This window comes from Sorex araneus, chromosome 5, assembly GCF_027595985.1.
Source record: "Sorex araneus isolate mSorAra2 chromosome 5, mSorAra2.pri, whole genome shotgun sequence".
Lineage (NCBI taxonomy): Eukaryota > Metazoa > Chordata > Mammalia > Eulipotyphla > Soricidae > Sorex > Sorex araneus.
Genome location: NC_073306.1, coordinates 151,761,363 through 151,772,276, shown reverse-complemented (window position 1 = coordinate 151,772,276; position 10,914 = coordinate 151,761,363).

Sequence of the window (10,914 nt, the reverse complement as noted above, 5' to 3'; positions counted from 1 at the left end):
GAATGCCAACTAATTATTATAGAAAATGGCAGAAAGAACCATAAAATGTAAAAAAAAAGGGGGAGAGGGGGCAAAGGCATATTAGATATTATTATGGGTCTTTAATTTATTTGCTGATTGAAACAATAAAAGGAGCCGAGAAGTCCTCTGTCCTCTTACGATTCCATCACACATTATACGCACGGCTGTTATGAAGGGCCTCAGTTATAAATTGAGGTAATCTCAGAGTTGCCATCCTCCCCGTCAATGGATAAAAATGTAACAATCTTTCCCCTAGCAGCTGGTAGGTTTTGATATACATGTTTATTTCAATTGTCCTGGATTCAGACAGGAGATCTCCCTCTCCAAGCTGTCCTTGTTCTTTGTAGCAATATTGTCCTCTGCTGCTCCCTATAACCCAATCCACCCTTGTGAAGAGGTGCTTGAATCCAGGAGAGCCTAGACACTCTCTGCTTTCATTTCAGAGTCAGGGAGAAAAATCTAAGCTCATACACACACACACTCACACTCACACACTCACACTCACACACACAGTCACACACTCACACACTCACACTCACACACACTCACATACTCACACACACACTCACACTCACAGACACATACACACACACACACACACACCCCTTTGGGAATAAGAGGAAAATAATGGGGATTTTACTCTTTAGAAGTAAGTAAATGTGGGGGTGACAAGACAACCTGGAGGTTCAAACCAAGGTTTTGTGTTTCTTACATTTTTTTAAACCCCCCTTTGAGATGTAAACAGAGCTGAATCAAAATCCTTCCCGAGGTCACTTGCTATTGAATCATGCTTTAACTTCCCCTGCTGATCCTTTCATCCAAGCCCAAATTTCTCCACTCTGAGAATCCTGACAAAATATTTTCTCTACTCTCTCACACCATCATCTAGTAGAAGGTCGGAACAGCACAAATTCCAAAGTTTTATTTAATAAGAACTTAAAAGGAGAATAAAATTCCTTAACTGTCCCCAGAGGCTGGACTCTTGTATCTTCTTTTGTTAATAAAATACGAATGTTCAAGTTTTATGAAAAGAGAAGAAGCAGCCAGAACTTGTTAAGGACTGACACTGAACACAAAGTTTTTAAGGACGTTTTGAGGTGGGGTCTCAGAAAGGGACATAAGTAGCAAAGTCTTCCCTGAGTGAATGGGACGCGCTGCCTTAAGGAAGTCTCTCCTGAACCTGAGCCAGGTGAGGACAGTGACTCTCAAGCATAGTTAATGGCTCTCTGGTCACCTGCTAAAGTAGAATCATTGAAACTCTTCAGGGAGTCACTGTTTTTCACAGGTTCCCTGGGAATCCCAAAAAGCAAACAGATTTGGCATCAACGGCCAAGTCGAAAACGTTCAGAAAGGGTGTGTGGCTCCACCTACAGGTGATACTAGATTTTGCAGCAACTCGATAGAAACACCAGAAGACAGGTGGTTAGCCAGTGGGCACATGAAGAAGTGCTCAGCCACTTATTATCAGATAAATCCATATCAAGACGGCAATGAGGTACCATGTCCCAAAGTGGTAGGAACAAAAATAGTAGGAACAATATATGTTGGCATGTATGTGGTGGAAAAGGAACTCTCATCCGCTGCTGGTGGGAATGTTGTCTGGTATACCCCCGGTGGAAAACAGTATGAAGAGTTCTCAGTAAAGTTAAAATGGAGCTTCCATATGACCCAGCAATTCCACTCTGGGGCATCTACCCCCAGGACATAAAAGCACTCTCTCAAAAGGACGTATGCACACCGTTATTCATTGTGGCACTCAGTACAATAGCTAAGATATGGAATCAACCTAGGTATCCAATGACAGATGAATGTATTATGAAAATGTGATATATATCCACTACGGAATACTATGCAGCTGCAAAACAAATGAGGGAATCATGAAATTTTTTGCAACATGGTTGGAATTCGATATCATGTTCAAGAAGAAAGCCAGAAGAATAAAGACAAACACAGGATGATCTCACTTCTCTGTGGCCTATAGAATACAGGTTGAGGTGATGTATTAAGATGGGGATACCTAAATTACCCTTGATCCCAGTGTTCAGCGAGGAGGAGGACAGAAAAGGACAGAAGTTAAGGTGAGGAGTAGAGAGTAGGAAGTAACGGGTGAATAGGCATCAGGACTTCAGTTGCTTTAGTGATATGGGTGAGTGGTAGAGCCATGTATCCAAAACACAGACTCAGAAAAGCTGAAAACATGAGATCTAAACTGCAACCACTGAAACTTTATAATATGTCGTTGACAGCAGGTGTGGAGTGGGGGGGAGAGAATATGGGAACACTGGTGCAGGGAAGTTGACACTGGTGGTGGGATTGGTGTTGAAGTATTATGTACCTAAAACTCAGCTACCAATAACTTTGTGAGTCATAGTTCTGTAATAAAAATAATTTTAAAAAAGAAACACGGTCGGGGCTGGAGTGATAGCACAGCGGGTAGGGCATTTGCCTTGCACGTGGCCGACCTAGGTTCGAATCCCAGCATCCCATATGGTCCCCTGAGCACGACCAGGGGTAATTCCTGAGTGCAGAGCCAGGAGTAACCCCTGTGCATCGCCAGGTGTGACCCAAAAAGCAAAAAAAAAAAAAGAAGAAGAAGAAACACGGTCTACTTTTCCATAATCTTTGCCTTCGATTATACTCTTTTGAGAGTTCTTTGAAACACTTGATGGCTATCTTGACCTAATTTTGTTGCTTTCTGGACATGTATGTTAGCACTCAGACTTAAGCACTACTGAAATTTTAACTCTTCTCTATACCCAACTCACTCCCACCCAATTCAGGTTGGATCGGGGTCATAAGGAATGAGAATAGAATTTGAGAGCAGTGTGACCAAGTCATGCCTAAATCTCCGAAAAGTGAAAGGAGAGAAGTATTTATCCCTGAAGCACAATTATTTTTCTCCTCCCTCTTTAGTCTTTCTCCTTTAAGGTAGGGGGTAGTGGGGAAGAGAGACTCGAGAAGGTGGTGTCACTGGGGTGCCCAACCATCAGGGAATAGAAGTGAACATTCTGAGGGATGGGATACTCTGGGGAATATTATACTCTTCCAATTAAAATATATATAAGCAAAGCTTGTGCTACCATTTTCTCCTTCTTGTTTTGAATGTCCCATGACTAAGCTATGGCAGCCAGCTGTGGCCATGAGGAAAAGAGGATTCCATTAGAAGTGAAGTCTGACTTTGTTGAAGTCCTGAATCAATACCAAACTTAAGTGAGGAGAACAGGCCCAATCAGCACTATTTACACTAGGTAGTTTGGGGATTGTTTATAGTAAGAAAGCATTTCAGGGGCTAGAGTGATAGCACAACAGGTAGAGCGTTTGCCTTTCAGGCGGCCGACCCAGGTTCGGTTCCCAGCATCCCATATGGTCCTCTGAGCACCACTAGGGGTAATTCCAGAGTACATGAGCCAGGAGTAACCCCTGTGCTGGATGTGACCCAAAAGGCAAAAAAAAAAAAGTATTCAACCTGGCAGCCAATGGGATCATTCAAAGGCATGGAGAACATACTTTGCATTTGAAGATCCCACATTTGGTCCCAAATAGTCCATGGTATCCTCATCACATAGGGAGCAATCCCAAAGCACTGAGCCGGAAGTAACCTCCAAGTACAGCCAGCTGTGGCCCCCAAACAAACAATCCTGCCAAAAATATCCCTACTTGTGATAATCAATTCCATTCTATAAAATAGAGATTTCATGATTCATAAGGACAGGTAAAGAATTTAATAAGATCCTATATATCACTTTAAAGCTATAAAGGTTAATAAATATTAGTGTCAAAGACTAATTCTTTCCCTTTTCTCTCTCTTCTTTCCCTGAAGATTTAGTGAATTATACATTACCCCGTGATTACATCAGCCACAGAGTTCTCCTCCTGAACCCCCAAAACAGTTTAGGTAACATGAAGTGGTATAGCGGAATGAGAACGACAAGGCAGCAGATCTTGCATTAGCAAACTTTGGGTTCGAACTTCGAGAATTACCCTAGCTACATGACATTGGATGAGTTGTTTAACCTTCGCTGTGCATTGGTTTTCTTACCTGTCACGTAATACCAACACTAAAATGTTGGAGTATTATTATTAAAAAAAAAACCAAAAAACAGGTTTTTTTAGCACGGCATCTGGCATGCATCAGCAGTGACTGTATTTGATATTGGTTGTTATTCTCACTAATTCGTAAGGCCCAGGGGCGGAGAGTGTATCTGACTCTCTTACCCATTGATTTCCAGGGCCTGGAAAAGACCAAGGACCCAACACAAATTGCTCAAATTAATGTCTGAATAAGAGGGTGTTGGATGGTAGTGGTAAAGACAGATCAAAGAACTCATGCACAAGTTTTGTGTGTACTCGGTCCTGATTTCCATCCCTACCACCATAGGCCCCTGAGAACCATCAAGTACTGTCCTTGAGCACCACTGGGGTGGCCCTGGTGGCCCTCAGCACCACGGAACCCAAGCATTGAACCGCTTGGCTCAGTTGGCCAAATTTCTGAGAAGACATACTGAATTTTGACTGGAAGGACACACACACACACACACACACACACACACACACACACACACACACGGTTGCTTAATAGAAATCAAATCCTATCTATATTTTCTGCTGCTGTATCCTATCTAAAATAGCTCCTAACAAATTGTGGTAAATCAGTAAACATTTATGAAATGGACTTTTGGTCTTTAACCAATCAGCATCTCCAATTATACAATGACATGCAGTGAAAAATAAAATTCAATATAAGGGCCAGAGTGATATTTCTGCTACGTTCCATCCCAGCACTGCTGCAAGTCTTTGGAGCATTGAGTCAAAGATAATTATTGAGTACCATTAGGTATAAATCCCCTCTTCTTCGAAGTCAATATAAGAAACTAAACTTTATGAACCTTTCGTAAATTAACCTGTTTCGTTAGTGATAATTTCACTGATTGTTCAATCCTGACAACATGGCTCTTTGGAAGGTATATGTCAATGAAATTCTTGTGCCTCATTTATTTCTCATAGTTAATACAACCTATAGTAGAAGACATTAAGTCATGTTATTTTCCCCTTTTTGCTTAAACAGATATCATACAGACTGAATTTTTGGACCTATATTCCAAACACTTGAATTTTCCCACTAAATAATATCTCTGTTTTTTGTGAAGTTATAGAAAAGGTTTGTGAAGATATATAAAAGGTTTCTCAAATTCATTAATTTTTTCTTTTCTGTTTTTTATTTGTTAATAATAAGTGTATCATATACTGTTACTAGTTAATAGTGGGTGTATTATATACTTTTACTAATATACACTGTATGTATAATTAATATACTCTATTATAAACTACAATTCCTCTTCAGATCCTCTTATATCTAAAACATTAGAAGGACCTCCTGTGAGAGGTTGTAGGACCTATTTCTATCATCACTGTTCTCTGTTTATTTGAGTTGAAGTATTGCCACTGTAAAACATACAACCACAATGTTTCTCTACTCTCAGATCCTTTGTTCTAACATAACTGATTTTTCTTTTTTTAATTTCCCAGAAATAAGATTAAAATTTTGTCTTTAGTTGTTCTGAATTTAGAATAATATTAACATTTCCCTTTAATATTTTATGAGAATAAGAAGGAATAATATATTCATGGTTTTTCATGTTCACATTTAGCCTGAAGTGGCAACCATTTTTTATTTAAGAAAGACTGTTGCTGTCATTACTTCTAGGTAATAATTTAAGAAACCTCTTATTAATAAATATAAAATTTAATTAAACCTAGATCTCACTATATTTGCAAAATCTAGTATTTAATTCCACTTCAGTCTGAGCTCATATTTGTGTATCTTTGAATTTATAAAACTTTATCACATTCATTGTCAAATTCATCCAACATTGCAACTCTAGGAGATTTTATCAATTTGGGAAAAGGAATCTGAGACTTGAACCCTAGATATAAGTTGAAAGAGCCCTTTGGGACACCCACCCTGTTCGGACAGCAAAGAAAAAGCCCACCATCACTTCTCAAAAAAAAAAAAAAAAAAAAAAAAAACCATGATCACACTGAATCTTCCAAGGTAGCCGGGTCCGGGCTGAGCACTCTCACATGGGGGTGGGAAAACTCCCCTTTCTGCCTGGGCGCAGCAGCCTGAAGCCATAACCAACATCTGCCCACAGAGAAACGGCCCAGGTCCATGAGTGAACCCCGTCACTGCCTAGAGACCAAATTATTCCAGTTCTGTAGCTCCTGGGCTGCATGGCCACGTGCAGCTGTGCAACACCCCAAAATTCCACAGAACTGTCAGCCCAGTCGGACCGTGGCAAAATCTCACTGGAAAGTTGCATTGAAGACCACCGACGGGCCTAAACCGTAACATGGAAGACCCAGTTAGCACTAACCAGCAGAGCAGGTCTCAGACGAGGACTTTCACAACGTCATTGTGAGGTAGAATTATCAGCAATGGACTCTTGTTGACCTAAATGTTGATCATGCCATTTGCCCCTGTTACAAACAATATGAAGTCAACTTATTTGTGCCTGCAAGGGGTGGGCTGGGGCGGCTCTCGGGACAGTGGTGACATTGGTGGAGGGAAGGGCACGCTGGCAGGAATTGGTGTCGGAACAGTTCATGCCTGAAACAACCGTCTAAAGACCAACTTGGTAAATCACGGTGTTATAATTAAAAAAGAAAAAAACAAAACTTTTAAAGAGCCAGTTTGACACCAATTCTGGAGCTCTTCCTTTGTTATTCTCTCTGTAGTTACCTCGTAGAAATTGAAAAACAAAGGGAGTTTGGAGACACATTGATGAAGGGGAAGAGGGCCACGAAGGAAATGGACTCAAAGCTGAAGTTCACTCAAGCCCTGCACAAGAATTGGTTGATGCCCAGTACATTCCATATCACTGGAGTTTTGTATTGGGATAAAATGTGAGCCAGAAGATGCAGTCTCAGTCCTCCATGAACCCCTTTCTAGTAGCACTGTCTGTCGCACTGTCATCCCATTGTTCATCGATTTGCTTGAGCGGGCACCAGTGACGTCTCCATTGTGAGACTTATTACTGTTTTTGGCATATCGAATACTCCACGGGGAGCTTGCCAGGCTCTGCTGTGCAGATGAGATACTCTCAGTAGCTTGCCGGGCTCTCCGAGAGGGACAGAAAGGCAAATGCCCTACCTGCTGTGCTCCTTTCTAGTAAAGAAGAATAAAAAATAAACTATGCCAAAGCCCCTTACTGAGGAATTGAAGAGTGGGGAGTCATTTGTTCCTGCCATCTTAGCCCCATCCCAGGCATCCGCTAGAGAAAAACCTGTCGCACCATAGGACATTGCCTTGAGTGTGGCTGCCCTTGGCTCAATTCCTAACACTATACGGTCCCCGAGCACAGCCGGCGGACACTCATGAACAGAGCTTCTGAGACTACAGAGGTGGCTCCTGAACAAAAACCCCTGGTGAGTCTGAGCAGAACTCTTTTGAAAGGCCCAGACTCAAGAAGTCAACACCCCAGACAAGGAAGTGCCACAACAAATGGGCCTGATGAGTTCTGGGGAGAGCGGGCAGGTCTGTGCTTGCTTCGCTGAGGAATCCGTCTTGATCCTGAGGTTCGTGGGGACCAGGTAGGAAGCTCAGGAGCACAGAGCACAGAGACGCATGAAGAGTTGTTTTTACGAAGCGCCATAACTTCATTACATAACTTCAGCCAAGGGTTGACATTAGACAAAGACATGAAACAGTTGAGCTTGTCCTGAGGTAGGTGCTCAATAAACACGGTTCTACCTCCGAACTCCTGCCTCCAAGTCCAGCTTCTGTCTCCACTTTTCCTCTCACCTGAAAAATCAAAACTAAAGGACATGATGAGTCAGAGAGAGAGGACGGGGGTAAGGCACTTGCCTTGAGTGTAGCTGGCCTTGGCTCAGTTCCTAACACTATACGGTCCCCAAGCATAGCCAGGGGACACTCATGAATGGAGCTTCTGAGACTACAGACTGTGGCTCCTGAACAAAATCAAATTCTAACAATTGATCATAATAATAATGCACATGATTCTGACGACATAATGCTCAGCTCACGCCTACGTTGGTCAGAGCTCCCCAGAGAACATAAGCAATAGGACAAGTGGATATGCATGAGCAGAAGGCCTAGCCCACAGTGGGGCAAGTTGTTTTTTTGTCTTTAATTTTTTATTAGTGAATCACCGTGAGGTACAGTTACAGACTTACAAACTTTCGTGCTTGCATTTCAGTCATACAATGTTCAAGTGCCCATACCTCCACCAGTGCCCATTCTCTGCCACCAATGGTCCCAGTATCCCTCCCACCACCCCCACCCCACCCTACCTCTGTGGCAGGGCATTCCCTTTTGCTCTCTCTCTCCTTTTGGGTGTTGTGGTTTGCAATAGAGGTATTAAGTGGCCATCATGTTCAGTCTATAGTCTACCTTCAGCACACATCTCCCATCCCGAGCGGGCCCTCCTAGCACCCTTTACTTGGTGGTCCCTTCTCTATCTGAGCTGCTTTTCCCCCCAGCACGTGAGGCCAGCTTCCAAGCTGTGGATTAATCCTCCTGGTACAAGTTTAACTCTTCACAGTCTCTGAGCCTGCTGCAGAGGGAAGCCCCAGTTTCCTTTGTGGTTTCTCACTTCCCTGTCTCAATTTCTTAGCCCCACCTTAACGCTTCCTCAAAGAAGCTAGAGATCAGTTAGTGGCAATGCCAAACCAGAACACAACGTGTGTGGGGAATTGACATCACCTCCGGAGTGCTCCACCTGTAGTGTTGTCTGAGAGTTTTTTCCTGCTCCCCAAACTACAGGGATTTCAGATCCCATCCCCCCTCTCCATGAGACGTCCTTGATCCTGGGCCACTTCCCTCCTTAGCTAACTGGGCAAGGCTCCTAGCTGCCCACCTGCCTGCCTCAAACTCAGTCAGCAGACTCCTCTTGCACTCTGGGAGCACTTTATGCCAACGTCTCTAACTGAGGCTTGAAGAGTGGGGAGTCATTTGTTTCTGTCATCTTCGGAATTAAACAGTTCTGATTGCAACAGTTCTTCATGACCACCATGTCTAAGCTGTCCCAGAACCCCCAGACCCCATCCTTCTTTCTTCACCTGCCTTCACCATATACCTGTTTGTGCTAAGACTACAGATCAGACAATGCAACAGGGGCCAGAGTGATGGCACAGTGAGTAGGGTGCTTGCCTTGCTCGTGACCAACCCAGGTTTGATTCCTGTCCCTTCATATGATTCCCCAAGTCCCACCAGGAGTGATCCTTGGTCACAGAGCCAGGACTAAGCCCCTAGGCATGGCTGGAGGTGGCCCAAAACAAACAAAAAGATGTAACAGTCCCTATTTATCTCAGCAAATGACCAGATGCATATAGTTCTTAATTAGGGTGTGTGTGTGTGTGTGTGTGTGTGTGTGTGTGTGTGTGTGATTTGTGATGTGTCCTTTATATTGCACTCAGAGGATCACCCAAAACTTCTCTATTTCTGAAATCATCAATGATTCTGTTTCATTTCTCTCTGGTGTTCCATATATTTCCAGTGATTTTCAAAATTTTCAGGTATGCTTAGTAAACTAATTCTCCCTCTCTCTCCCTCACTCTCTCCCTCTCCTTCTCTCTCTCTCTCTTTCCCTCTCTCTCCCTCTCTCTCTTTCCCTCTTTCCCTTTCTCTCTTGTGTACTCTCTCTTTCTCTCTCCTTCTCTCTCTTCTCTTTCACTTTCTCTGTCTCTCTTTATCTCTATCCCTCATTTATTTTAAGACTGGAGGAAGGTTTGAGTCACTCTTGGAGATGGCTGAGGGGCATCCTTCACTCTGTGCAGTGCTCAGAGGACCAGAGGACCATGTGCAGTGTGTGGGATCCAGGATCAAACTAGTGTTGGCTGCATTCAAGGCAAGTGCCTTGCCGTCTATGCTATTTCTCCAGCCTCCAGAATTCTTTGATTTGGTTTTGTTTCATTTTAGGATTGCACCCTGACATGCTGAGGGACTAACCCTCGTTCTGCGCTCAGGGATCATTCTTGGTGGTGCTCAGGGGACCATATCATATAGGGTGCTGGGGATTGAATCCAGATCAGACAAGTGCAAGACAATACCCTATCCACTGTACTATTGCTCTGGTCCCAGGCCTCAGAATTATATCCTCTTTAACATATGTAGGAATGGCAAGATAGCCATCATTTACATATTGTTGTTGCTGTTTTGATCACTACAGAACTGAGTAGCTGTTAGAGAAACTGAAAGTCTAAAGAACCTGAAATACTTATTAGTTTTAATTTTACTTAAATGCTTGCACATTCTGGTGTTAGCAAATCCCAAACATGATGGAGACAACAATGATGCTGGTGACGGCCATTTTATAGATGAGGGAGGAAACTGGCACTCAGATAGAGAGAATGTCTTAACATACAGTCATTGTCAAGAATGACTTAACTGTACTTGACTCCATGCCTATATTCTTTGTATTCTACCATCTTGCCTCAAATAATAGGTGATGTATACATATCTACAAAAGTGTGTGCATGTATGCACATGCATGTAAATAAATGTGTATGCTAAATTTAGAGCTGGAGTGATAGCACAGCGGGTAGGGCATTTGCCTTGCACGAGGCCAACCCTGGTTCTATTCCTCCGCCCCTCTCAGAGAGCCTGGCAAGCTACTGAAGTATCTTGCCCGCATGGCTGAGCCTGGCAAGCTCCCCGTGGCATATTCAATATGCCAAAAACAGTAACAAGTCTCACCATGGAGACATTGCTGGTGCCCACTCGAGCAAATCGATGAACAACGGGATGACAGTGCTACAGTGCATGCTAAATGTAGACGGGTTGAGTTAATCCTTTAAGGGGGAAATTATAGATTAAATAATAATTGCATAAAAGGCTCTTGAGATTTAAGGACTTTGTTTAAAAGAATGCTTTTT